Source organism: Panthera uncia, chromosome D4 (assembly GCF_023721935.1).
Source record: "Panthera uncia isolate 11264 chromosome D4, Puncia_PCG_1.0, whole genome shotgun sequence".
NCBI classification, from domain to species: domain Eukaryota; kingdom Metazoa; phylum Chordata; class Mammalia; order Carnivora; family Felidae; genus Panthera; species Panthera uncia.
Window position 1 is genome coordinate 58,998,681 of NC_064807.1, and position 12,121 is coordinate 59,010,801.

The 12,121-nt window shown below is 52.7% G+C and overlaps 1 protein-coding gene across 1 annotated transcript in view; it reads right to left on the reverse strand.

Annotated features, from left to right (window-relative positions):
* The window catches only part of CORO2A (coronin 2A), a 53,691-nt gene extending 42,200 nt beyond the window's left edge, over positions 1-11,491 (reverse strand). Inside the window, exon 1 of the mRNA XM_049627045.1 lies at positions 11,329-11,491. The gene's annotated coding sequence lies outside the window, so the exon portion shown is untranslated. The remainder of the gene's footprint in view (positions 1-11,328) is intronic.
* Between the last annotated feature and the right edge of the window lie 630 nt (positions 11,492-12,121).

The following is a 12,121-nucleotide window of genomic DNA, read 5'->3' on the forward strand; positions in this document are numbered from 1 at the left end:
AATTAATTGTAATAAACTGCTGAAAACAAATCAAAGAGTAGGGGTCATCCTTTCTTAGAGGGCTTTCCCCCTCTCTCCCGAGACTTCTGGAGACATGAGGCATGAGGCTGACACCCTGAGTGGCGTCAGCAGGTGTAAACCTGGGAAACATGAGCAAAGCTGAGTGATTTTCCCGTCAGATATTATTTTTTTCCTGCACCCCAATGAGCATGCACACCTCACTTTGGAGGCCACCAGAACAGAAGCTGGGGAAACTATCAGAGAGGATTTTCAGGCCACATAGGACGGTAGAGATCATCTGGTCTAACCTCACTTTTCAGATGAAGATACAAGGATTCTGGAAGGGATGTAACTTGTCCAAGGTCACCTGGCTGGTCAGTAGCAGATCCCAGAGAGAACGCAAACCTCTAGTTCTAGATGCTGACACTGGATGCTTCCCTGTCCTGGCCACAGTCCAGCCTCTTACTGGGCCGTTCGCAGGTCCCTGCACCTCTCAGCCCTCTGCAGCTGTGTCCCCTGTGGCATGAATCACTTGCTGGCTCTGAGGGTGGAGTGCGTCCCAGCAAAGTCACAAATGCTGGCACAACGGAGGGACGTGTTGCTGTCGGCAGGCCACGGTTCCAGGAGTTACTCTGTCTCACTCTGAAGCCTTGGTTCTGCATCTGTGAAATGGGACCCATCAAACCCAGCTCACGGACTGCTGTTTGGGTACCCCATGAGGTCCTGCTGACATCTGCAGGCTGGGTAGTAGCCCCTGAGGGGTGTTACTTCTGTCCTTACACTCTGGAAGGTTTTGTTTAGGGGGCTGAGATCTGGAGCCTGAGAATTCTGCCTCTGACTGCTAGCTACAGCCCTGGATACAGCAGGACCTGGAGCCTCTGCAGCCCAGTGGCCCCCCAGGTGTGCCCGCCCAGGCCTGGTGTGGTGGCAGACAGCTGTGGATCTGGGTCCTGGGCCTTCTGGGGCGTGCCTGAAATCCCGCTCCTGCTCTACGGCTCTCTTTCCCCCTACTCTCATCCTCCCCACCTCCCATAACCTTCTTGCCTCCTCCAGACTGTCCTTCTAATCCCTCTCTCTGACTTCTCCTAAGCTGAGTCCCCCCTGGGCTACCATGAGACGGAAGCATCCCCTATTCCAAAACCTTCAATGGCTTCTCAGTTGGGCATTCAAAGCTGAGATCTGAGGGGTAAACCCAGAAGAGAGGTGGGGCAAGGTGGGGAGAGAAAATGGGGGCACAAGGGCAGTAGGCCTGGGTGCAGACAATAGGGGGTGCATTTTCTATAGAGAACTTAAAAACAATAAGACCGACTAAAAGTCTGACTTTTTATTATCATGATATGCCTGCAACTCTAAACAGTGTCAATGAAAAAACACTCTTCCCTGCCAGGGCAGGCTGCTCCCACCTCCCTGCCCTTGGCAACTGGCCAGTACCTGATACTATTCCCTAGACTGAGCCAAACTGGACCGTATGTTCGCTACATCCCCAATAGGCTCAGTATCCGCCCCTTCGCCAGCCCTCGGCCTGTGCAGCTTCTTTTGCCAAAAAGTCCCTCCCTCCTCTCTGCACGTTCAGCTGCTACAAGGCTCAGCTTAGCTGCTCCCTCTTTCAGAGGCTCCCCGCACACCTTCCCTCCTGCCTGGCCACGACCCCCTGCCTAGGCCTCCTGACACCCAGCCCAGGGTGTAGACTCAGCAGCAGTCTCCCCGTGGAAGACTGAGGAAAGGAACCACCCTCTGAAATCTGGGACCCACAGCACAGCACACCAGGAGAGCCACTTCCTCGCTGTGTGACCTCAGACAAGTCCCAGATCCCCTCCAGCCTCAGTCTCCCCCTGTACAAGGACCGTATCATCTCCAAATGACCTTCTTTCCTTGTCCTCAGTCACGCCTTCTCTTGGCCATACCCTGCACTCTGTCATCATGTGAAAATGTGCCACCCGCTTCCATAGTCACTGATTCAAGTGCCCCCTTGCTGGCCACAACCTCCCCACCTTCAGCCTCCTGTCACCTGCCAGATGTGAGCAGGCCTTCGTCAGTACCCCTGTTAGGTGCTGGTTCAGGCCCAAGGAGAGAGCCCGGGACCACAGACCGCTCTCCAGAGAGACATAAGCCATTTGGCTCTGCCTTGACTCTGCCACCAAGCTTGGATCCAGCGTTTCTGAAAGGCCAGCTCCCGGGATGGTGTCTGGGCCATGAGACATCCATCTGCCATGATGCCTGCTTCCTGTGCCCAGTAATGCGGGACACCGTCGTACAGCCTGCACCTGAGAGACGACCCGTCACTGGCCCCCCTCTACCTCCTCCCCACCTGTCTCCTCCTCTCTCCTCCCACAGGTGCCACGGCCCATCACCTCACCCTCACCCTGAAACCTTCACCCACTGACTTCTTTCCCCATTATCCGGCGCAACTCCGGTGCCGGACAAACCAGCATACCTACTTAGGGCCGGGGAAAAAACAGACAAAACCCAAACAGGAAGTGCCAAATGGGGTGACGGCTTTCCCAGCGCAGCTCTTCTCTCTCCAGGGCCCTTCCTCTGCAAGCCAGGTCTTGTGAGGGCAAGGGTGCAGCCAGGCAAGCCAGATCCCAGGGGTCGCCTGTGTGGCCTCCTCCTCCTTGTACTCAGAGCCAAATCCATCACTAATGTCACCCCTCCCAAACCTTTTAAACCATCCACTTATCTCCACTCCCACTGCTACCAGCTGCTCTCACCTGCACACTTAGTCTTACCTACCAATCATTTTTCCCCCCAAAGATGTCAATCTGAGCATGCCACTCCATGGCCATTACGCCAGGACCCAAAGGGTCTGGCCCACTCCACCTCTCCAGCCTCCTGTGCCCAGGAATCAGAGCTGTAGACACTCAGTGCTCTTAATTCCTCAAAGGTCCAACCCCTTCAGCCTCGGGGCTGTTTCTTCTGTCCAGCATGCTCCCCTTCCCACCTCCACCTGATTACTCATATTCATCCTTCAGATCTCAGCTCAAAAGTCCTTCCCTTAGAATAGCGTTCTGCAGTGACCCTGAATTACACACATTCTCAGCTCGGCAAGCTTTGATACCCTCTCTTCTCCCCCAGGCACCTGTTCCAGGTTTTGTGGGACTTTAGGATTACTGCTCATCTTCTCTGGTCTGTGAGCCTACCCGGGCAATACCTATGTCTGTTTTGCTCTGCTCCGTATCCCTCACACTCAGTAACCAATACACGAATAAAGATCTCATTTAAAAAAGTTAATTGAAAAATAACTTTGTAGGAAATGAACGAATGGGCCTTTCTGGGTGAGACTCTAGGATAATCTGTGTGGGGCAGGTCTCTGTGGTCTTTCTCCAGGGGCGTGGGCCATAGGTCAACCTACTCCTCCTGGTAATGGTTTTAACAAGGATGAGGCTAATGAACCAGCCAAAAAGCTCTCAAAGCTCTTTCCTGTCCATTATCTCCTGAGTTCCCCTCTAGGACTCCCCCATCACTCATAGCCCTGGGCGTTAATGACCAGTCCACTGGGGCATTTCTGAACTGGAATATGTTTACTCTGCAGTGTGAACACTTTCTTTTTCTCAAGGGCCAGGACTCAGGAGCCTTTTCTTTGTGGGGCGGGATGAGGAAAAAGTAATGGAGTCTAGTTAGAGCAGGGTTCAGATCCCAGTGGCTGTGTGACCTTGCAAAAGTCACTAAACCTCTCTGGGACCCCTGTCTTCTTACCTGTAAAAAGAGGACAAAGCTATCTAGCCAGGAGGTTGATACAGGATTAAATGGATATATGCACATTAAGAGCCTAGTGTGGGGACTCCTGCATGTCATATCTAATTGATTCTAAGACACACAGTTTTTTAACATGTAACATCTCTGAAACTGGGATGCAATTTATAGTTTAACTGTCTGCTGTTTTTCTTTCTTAATGGATTTTAAAATAATGGTATATCTCATAACAGAAGGTACTCTGCATTTAACAAAACATGACAACAGCTTAGTTTCTTTATTTCCTTTGCAAAGAGACGGGAAGGTGTGTGAGCGCCCCATGGACCAAAGACCAAGAAAGTGCATCATTGAGGGAAAAGGGTCTGCTGGGGTCTGGCATACTGAGGCGGGGCCCTGAAGCATCACAAACTCTGAAGATAGGCCCTTCCCTAGCCAGCTGGCCCTCCGGATCTGTCCCTGCTGTCCCGGTCCCACTCAGGGGGTGGCCCAAACTCCAGTAGAATCCTAACCTTTCTGGATCTGACCCTGTGCTCCTGCTGATGTAGCCTGCGGTCCCTGGCTTATGCAGTCTGGTCACAGTCCTAACAGTGCTTACGGCTGCCTAAAACCCCCAGTCTTTGTCCCAAAGAGTCCTGGAACCTAACCCAGAGACTTCTTCTTCTGTGACTCCCTCATCAAGCCATCCCTGGACTCTGCTCTCAACTGTCCTAGAAGGCCAGCAGGGGGGTGTCATTCAGGCCTCATCCAAGTCCTTGGGTGCCTTGGTAAACCCTCCAGCCTGGTGAGGTCAGACTGTTATACTATCTACATTATATTGTAACATATATTACATACAGACAAATTGCTCTAGAAATGAATGTCAAATAGCACATAAAAATTTCAAATATAGAAAAGACAAAAGTGAGAGTGATAATCAACCAGCTTGATGTGTGTCCATCTGTATCCGTAGTCACGGTGCATAGATATATTCTTCTCCCACATTCAAACCCTAACAGGCTCAGTCCCCACACACAGTTCTCTTCCTTGCTTTTCCAGTTAACGTGACCTTGCAGACCACCCTCCACATGGACGGGTTTCTTCTCAGTGATCTCACGGCACTCCCCTGTCCTCCATCCCTTCCCTTGGCAGGTGCCTTAGTCCACCTCAGCCAGGTCCCCAAGGCCTGGCCCATGCTCATGGCCTCATGGCTTTCTGCAGATACTTGTCCCCCTTCCATGGGAAAGGGCTGTGATTGGGTCACGGCTGCCCTCAGGCCTCCTGGAAGCAAAGCCACACCCCAGTACAGAAATACTCTTGAGCTCTTAAATCAAGGGGTGCGAGGTAAACGGAAGCTGTCTGTCCCTGTTGGACTTCGACTGGAGGCCTGTTAAAACAGACCAGATGTCCTCTGAGACCCCGAAGGATGCTGGCCCTGTACTTCCTAACCCCAGCGGGCTCCAGACATCACAATAAAGAACAATGAACAGGTGCTTGGGGCATTTTATAGTTCAAAAGCACTTCCATGCTCTTTATCCAATTTTGAGCCTCACAACCACCCTAAAAATTAGGCAAAGCAGGTATTGACATTTGAGCCATTTTACAGATGAAGAGACTGAGGCTCAGAGAGGTGGGCCATTTACCCAATGACCTTCTTTGCTTTCCTCCCCTCCAGAGTCTGGCTGACTCTAATCCCACTAACAACCCAGCTCAGACATCACCTCTTCCAGGAGCCTTCCCCACCTCCAGCCTCACCCCAGGCTAGGTCAGATGCCCCTTTGAGGGCCCACAGCTCCTGGGTTTCCAGGAGGGGGGGGGTGTGAAATACTCTCCTCACTTTATGGGTGAGAACAAGGGGCATAAAGAAGGGTCAGGACTTGCCTACAGAGCACGTTACTGGCCAGGTCAGGTCTCCCTCCTCAGAGGTATGGCTTCTTTCGTTCCACTGTGTCTTTTGTTGTCTGCAATCTTGGACTCCAAGCCACTGCCCGAGGTTCATTTCCGTCTCCTCGTGCGCTGGCTGGGCCTTACCTGGTTCAGCCAGGTGTGAAGGGGAGTGTCGTGGAGGGGGATCTGGTTGGGGCAGGCTCAATTCCCCAGCCTGAGCCAACACCCTGGGGTAGCCTTAGAAATAGCAACAGCGGTTGGCCATCTACTGAGCACCTCCGTGTGCCCGCACTTTCCACCTACACCTCACTTCATCCTGCAGCTGGCACCATTATGATGCTGTTTTGCAGGTGGGGCGGGGTAGGCAAGCCCCTGGCCCAAGGCTCACCTGGTAGCTGTGCTGGGACTGGATGCCAGGACTGCATCCCTAGCAGCAGGCGGCCCCAGGAGTTTGCTGGCACCAGAGCCAGAAATAAATGCACAGTCAGAGTACAAGAGACAACTCCCAGGGGGCCTGCAGGCCTGGCACAGCGCCAGCCTCTCCCTCCCCATCTCCTGGCCACCTCCCATCCAGGGCCGGCTGGAGGGATGAGAGTCTTGAGCTCAGGGAACACAGGCCTGCCCTGGCAGTCCTCGGCACTCCCTCTGAGCAGGGTCACGCCGCTTGCCAGCCCCCTGCAAGCTCTGGGCTCAAGGCCAGGCTGAAGGCAGCTGTCACATCAACCCTGCACAAGTTCTCAGCATCCTATTTCTTATTCGAATGGGACCTCACATATCTGCTCCCAACTGGGTGAGAGATGCTGAGCAAGGCCCTGCCTTTCACTGGGCCTCACTTTCCCCATCTGTGAAATATGCTGGGGTGGGGTGAGTGGAGGGGTGTGTGTCTCAGTGGAACCCCCCAACTGACATTCCAGGTAGCACAGCACAGTGATTAAGACCCTGGACACTGTAGTCCGATGACACGGGTTCAAATGTCGTACTCTGTGCAAACTGCCCAGCCTCTCTGGGCCCCAGTGTCCTCATCTGTAAAATGGGGACAGTGGTAGAAAAAAGACAAAGTAAATACACCAAAATATTTATATTGATTACCTGAGATGAAAAGAGAAGGTATGAGTAATTTATTTTCTGTTTTCCTTTTTTTCTAAATTCTCCATCACCATCAAGTATTTATGATAGAAAAAAACAAATATGCTTTCTTTGTAAATTAACTTTATTGACAATATAATATGCCCATTTTAAAAAGTAGTAATAATAATGAGACTATCTACCCTCCAAGATGCTTTGAGGATTGAATGAGTTAATGTATGTCAAATTTTAGATGGTGCCTAGAGCATAAGAAGTGCTATTAAATGTTTATTACATAAATAAGCCCAGGACCAGCCTGGCTTCCTCCTCCTCCTTCTGCTCACCTGGGCTGGACCCCCCTTCTCACTCCCAGCACTGAGCTCGCGGATCCTCTGCCCCTACATTCACTGGTTCACTGCCGGGGCCCAACTCATCACCCTGGGTCTGGATTATTTCCACAGCCTTCTCTCTGTACCCCAGAAGAATCGCACTGACACTCAAATTTGGCCATGCTCTTGCCTTGGCCTCCCATGGCTCCTCAATGCCCTCTACTAAAAGATCTAGCTCCTTTGTGAGACACTGTCTTAGCAAGCTACTTAATGTCTCTGTATCTGTGTATTCTAAACTGAAAAAAGGAGTAAAAGAGTACCCCCCTTGGGGCACCTGGCTGGCTCAGTCGGGAGAGCATGTGACTCTTGATCTCAGGGTCGTGAGTTTGAGCCCCACTTGTTAAACCCCTACGATTTACCTTGGCCTATTTATTTAACAATACCCCCCCCCCCCCCAAACTTAGAGGATTCCTTGATGTACAGGGCAGGGTCCACAACCTGACCATCAGTGGTGCCTCTTACCAGTCTCCTCTGTCTTCTCTGTAACTCTGTTCTAGTCTGCTCTTCCATGAACCTACCAGGCATGGTGCTACCTCAGGGCTTTTGCACTGGCTGTTCCCTCCACCTGGATGGCTCCTCCTCCAGAAATCAGCCCAGCTCACTTTCTCACCTCCTTCCAGACTTTGCCCAAAAGTTACCTTCTCAATGATCCCCCCAGCCACGCTACTTAAAATCGCAACCCCCTCCTTCCATTCCCTGTCACACACTCGAAACATACTCCTGTGTTTTACTTGTCCTGTCCCACTTATCACCTGCTGCTTTACTTTTTGCTCATTGTGTCTTTTTTCTGTATTAGATTTTAGGTTTCTTTAGGACAGATTTTTTGGTCTATTTTATTTACTATCAAGACTCCTGCTCCCACCCCAGAGAATACCTAGCACAATGTAGATGCTTAATAAAAGAACAGTTGAATAACTAAATGAATGAATATAAACCACTTAGGAGAGAATCAGGCCAGTGGTAAGTACTCAATAAATACTAGCTGCTATTACTCTTATTGATTCTTCAAGGCGAGGTTCCCATGCCCTTCCTCCTGGACATCTCCAAGCTCAAAATCACACTTTCCTAGTCTCCACGGTATCCTGCCAATCTCTCAATTATGGCAGGGAGCACAGTGCTCTTCAATGATATCTTTTTCCATTTAGGCTGAAGTGAATGAAATTGCCATTTCTTGTAAGTCAAAAGCAGGCAGATATTGGCCATTTCACATAGTTCAACCTAATATATTTCTCATGGCAGCCTGCAGGACTCTGGGGGGCACCTCAAGACCTAGTACTCAGTAGGTACCCCATAAATGTTTGTCCAAAAAGTGAAGTCACCTATTCCTGGCCCTTCATACTAGGTGGGACTGCAAACACCCCCAATCCAGTCTGAGGGAGAGCAGTCACAGCCTATAGACTTAAAATAGCCAACAGAGGATCTTGCTGCATTATCTCCTGGTCCTCCGGAAAAATCTCTGTCCCCTGATATCTGGCAAAGAAAATAAAAACAAAGCTATGCTATATTCTAAAACAATCCAGGTTCTGGCCATTCAGAACTAATAAAAGTCTAAGGTTGGATTAAGCCCCGTCCCGGGTGGAAAAGGCTAGCTGCTTACCTCTAAGGGGATTCATTTAATGATGGGGGAGGAAGGCTAGAACATTCTTTGGTTATCACCATGTTCACTGTTCCAATACAGGATTCAGTTACAGAGGTCTGTTAGGTCCAGAAGGCAGGTTGTCAGAGCTGAAAGAAATTCAGCAATCCCTCAATCTACCCCATTTCACAGATGGGGAGAATGAGGTCCAGAAAGGGAAAGGGACTGACTCAAGGTCACACAGTGGGGTACATGAAGAGTTCATCCTGGTATCTATGCCTGCTGACGTTAGTCTTGTGGTCTCTCCTCTGGACCACACTGCTTTTACGTTGGCCAGACGCTGGCAATGTAAGCTTTAGTGTTACTATTTTTTAAGCTGTACTTTTCAAATGAAATGTTTATTAAACCTCAGATAAAACACCAAGAGCTCCACTATAAGAAAACTGTTATAAATATCAGCACTACATTTATCATTCTACATAGTTACTTCCTTGGGGTAAAGTCCTCAAAGTAGAAGTCTAGGGGCAAAGGGCAGTTAGGATCATTTTCACAGACTTTTGTAACAGGCTGCCAGATTGCCCTGCAAAATTAAATGCTGCTGGAGAATCCCCACAAAGAGGTTTAACCTTTTGCATTTATTTTTGCTAATTCTATAGGAATAAATACAGGCTGCTTTCACTTACCATATACATGGTATGCGTTTCCTAACAAATAAACAAATACTCTGGTCTTAAAATCAGGATCCCTGGGCTTGGCTACTAGTTTGCTGTGTGAACTTTGACAAGTCACATCCCCTCTGGGGCTAGGGGATGCCTATCTAGACAAAGAGGGGTTTGGAGAGATGATCTCTTAAGATCCCTTTCCGCTTGGATATTCCACAATTCCACAGTACATTTTCAGTTATTAGCATAGGATGACTTTTTAATAGCCAGAATTTGCCATGCCCCTAAATCAGGCCAAAATGGGTGCCTCTTTGCACTAGCTGAGCAGGAAAACAGAGCCCAGATCATACATACCTAGAGATGAGAGGAGACTTAGGTAGCACTTAAGCGTGTGCATTGGAGCTACGTTCGAGTGACAGCACATATACTTAGTCTGTTTTTACAAGGGGGTAATAATACTCATTTGTGGTCTAGCTCCAGGTTCTGTGAGGCTCCACCATGACCAGAAGGCACAGTCACGGTCACTCTCAGTCGGCCTGAGAATCCCAGACTTGCAGTCAAAGGTAGCTCAACTCCAGCAAGTGCTCATCCAGTCTCTGCTCACATACCTCTGATGACACAGAGCTCACCACCTGCCCAGGCAGCCTCTCCCTACTTTTGGCAGTAAGAAAGCTCTTGGGCGGGGGGCAGGTCACGAAGTGGACGAGAGAGACCACACGTGGTTCTCAGAAACTACTCCTTCAGTCAGGGCAGGCAACAGGAGAAGATGGGGAAGAGGCACTGGAGGCAGGGAGGCCTGGAGGGGGGCTTCTCTGGCCCTTCCTCTCACTCCAGACCTCTAAGGCAGCTGCTAACCCAAAGGTGCTCTAGAAGTGCAGGGAATGCAGGGGACACATTCCAGTCCTGATGCAGGTGGGTTCTGAACAAGCCCCAGGCTGACCACTACTTGCTCTGGGGCAGACACCTCAGCTCCTGCCTCTTGCCTTTGCGCGCTTTGGCTCTGGCAACAGAAAGAGTGCTGGGCCTGGGGCTGGTCAGCCTGGAAGTGAGCAGATTTAAGCCAAATGATACGCCCAGGGTGGAGGAAGAGGAGTAAGATGTGATCTGTAAGCCCAGAGCAGGACGAGAAGCTTCCTGCTGTTTACAGCTAGTAAGATCCCCATCATAAGAGGTGTGCAATGGGGAAGTAAGACCTTCCAGAGGGGATCTTACCGAGCCACTGAGCCAGAGGCCAGAGATCTTTTTCACCCGGAGAGCCTAGAGCCACAGTCCTTCATACACATACTCTGTCCCAGACCCAACCCCACCCAGACACAGCTCTCTCGGCACTGTCACGCCTCTGAGGTCCACCCCCCCCCCCCCACACCAACGTGATCCAGCCCTAGCATACCTGGTGGGGCAATGGAAGGGGAAGAGGACGTGCCACTCCATTCTCTAAATCCAGGTTGGTTCATGGGTCTAGCCCAGGCAAGTCTGCAGCTGATGGTCCCATCGCCCCCCAGTGAGGCCTCCCCCCAGCAAGGCCGACTTGGCGGGCCGACACTGACCGCCCCACCCTGCACGCCCAGGCGGGCTCCATAGGCATCTCCGGCGGTCGCCCCCTCCTGTTTCCCGTATGGGGAAGCTGAAGCCCTGCAGGTCACCTAGTCAGGAGGGGGAGAATCCAGACAGGGTTCCAGAGGGGCACCCAAGCCACAAGGGAGGCCTGTTGGGACCGGCTCGCCACACCCAGGGTGAGCGGCCCTCACAGCGGGCGGGAGGGGTGGGCGGGTGCAAACGGTGCAGATCCCGGCCCCTCAGCCGTCGGGAGCTTGGACCTCAGGGCGGCCTCTCCCAACGGCGCGGCGCGGAAGGAGCCACCATTGCGCCCGCTATCCCAGTGGGGAAACTGAGGCCTGGAGAGGGCTGGTGCTTTGTAAGCTCACGCGGAGGTGCTGGAAGTCTCGTCCCCCGCGCCCCGCCGGGTCCCCCGCGGCTCGCCCAGCCCAGCATCCCTCCCAGGGCGCTGCAGCCGGGAGGCGCAGCGCGCACACATCGCGTACCGCGGGAAGGCACGGCTGGCAGCGCGGGGCCGCCCTACCTTGATGACGGCAGCGCAGGTGGCGGTGGCGGCGGCGGCGTCCGGCTCCGGCTCCGCGCTCCTCACCGCCCGCCGAGTCCCCACGCGCAGCTCCGCCGCCTCTTTCCCCCCGCGGCAGCCGGGAGGGGAGGGCCGATGGGCGGGGCCGGGGCCCGGCACTAGCCCCGCCCGTGCGCCCCGGGTCCGGGCGCACCCCTCCTTCCCCACCCTCCGGACCGCGCTCCTGGCCCGCGGGGCTGGTCTTGGGGCGCGCGCACGCGCACAGAACAGGCGCGCACACGCCGCAGAGATTGGGGCGGGCTGCCCGGCGACCAGGCGGAGGCTGGGGCCCGGCGGACCCACCGCTCCCTCGCTTCACGGCACGGGGCAGGGGACTCGACCTCCCGAGCCTCCGTTTCCCCCTAGGTGAAATGGAAACAGTAACTGTTCCTGCCTTCGAGTGCTGTTTGAGAATTAGATGAGACGACTTAATTTACCGGCCGGCAAAGTGAGCGCACAGAGCCCCCCCCCCCCCCGGGGGTGGCGCTTGGTAGACCCCGGCTGGTAGAGAAATTCTTGAGGCTTCCCTTTCGGCGGGGACGCAAAGAGCAAGCAGGGAGGGAGGTTCTGTAACGGGAGGACTCCGTTCTCGCGGAAGCCAGGAGGGGGCGCTGCCGCCCAGGCCCGCTGGCTCTCGGGTTCTGAGCACACTAGGCAATGGGAGATGGTGAGGCCCCTCCTTTTAATAATACTACCACCTAACACTTACTGAGACAGGCACTGTGCTAGGCACCGTAAATGAATTACCTCACCT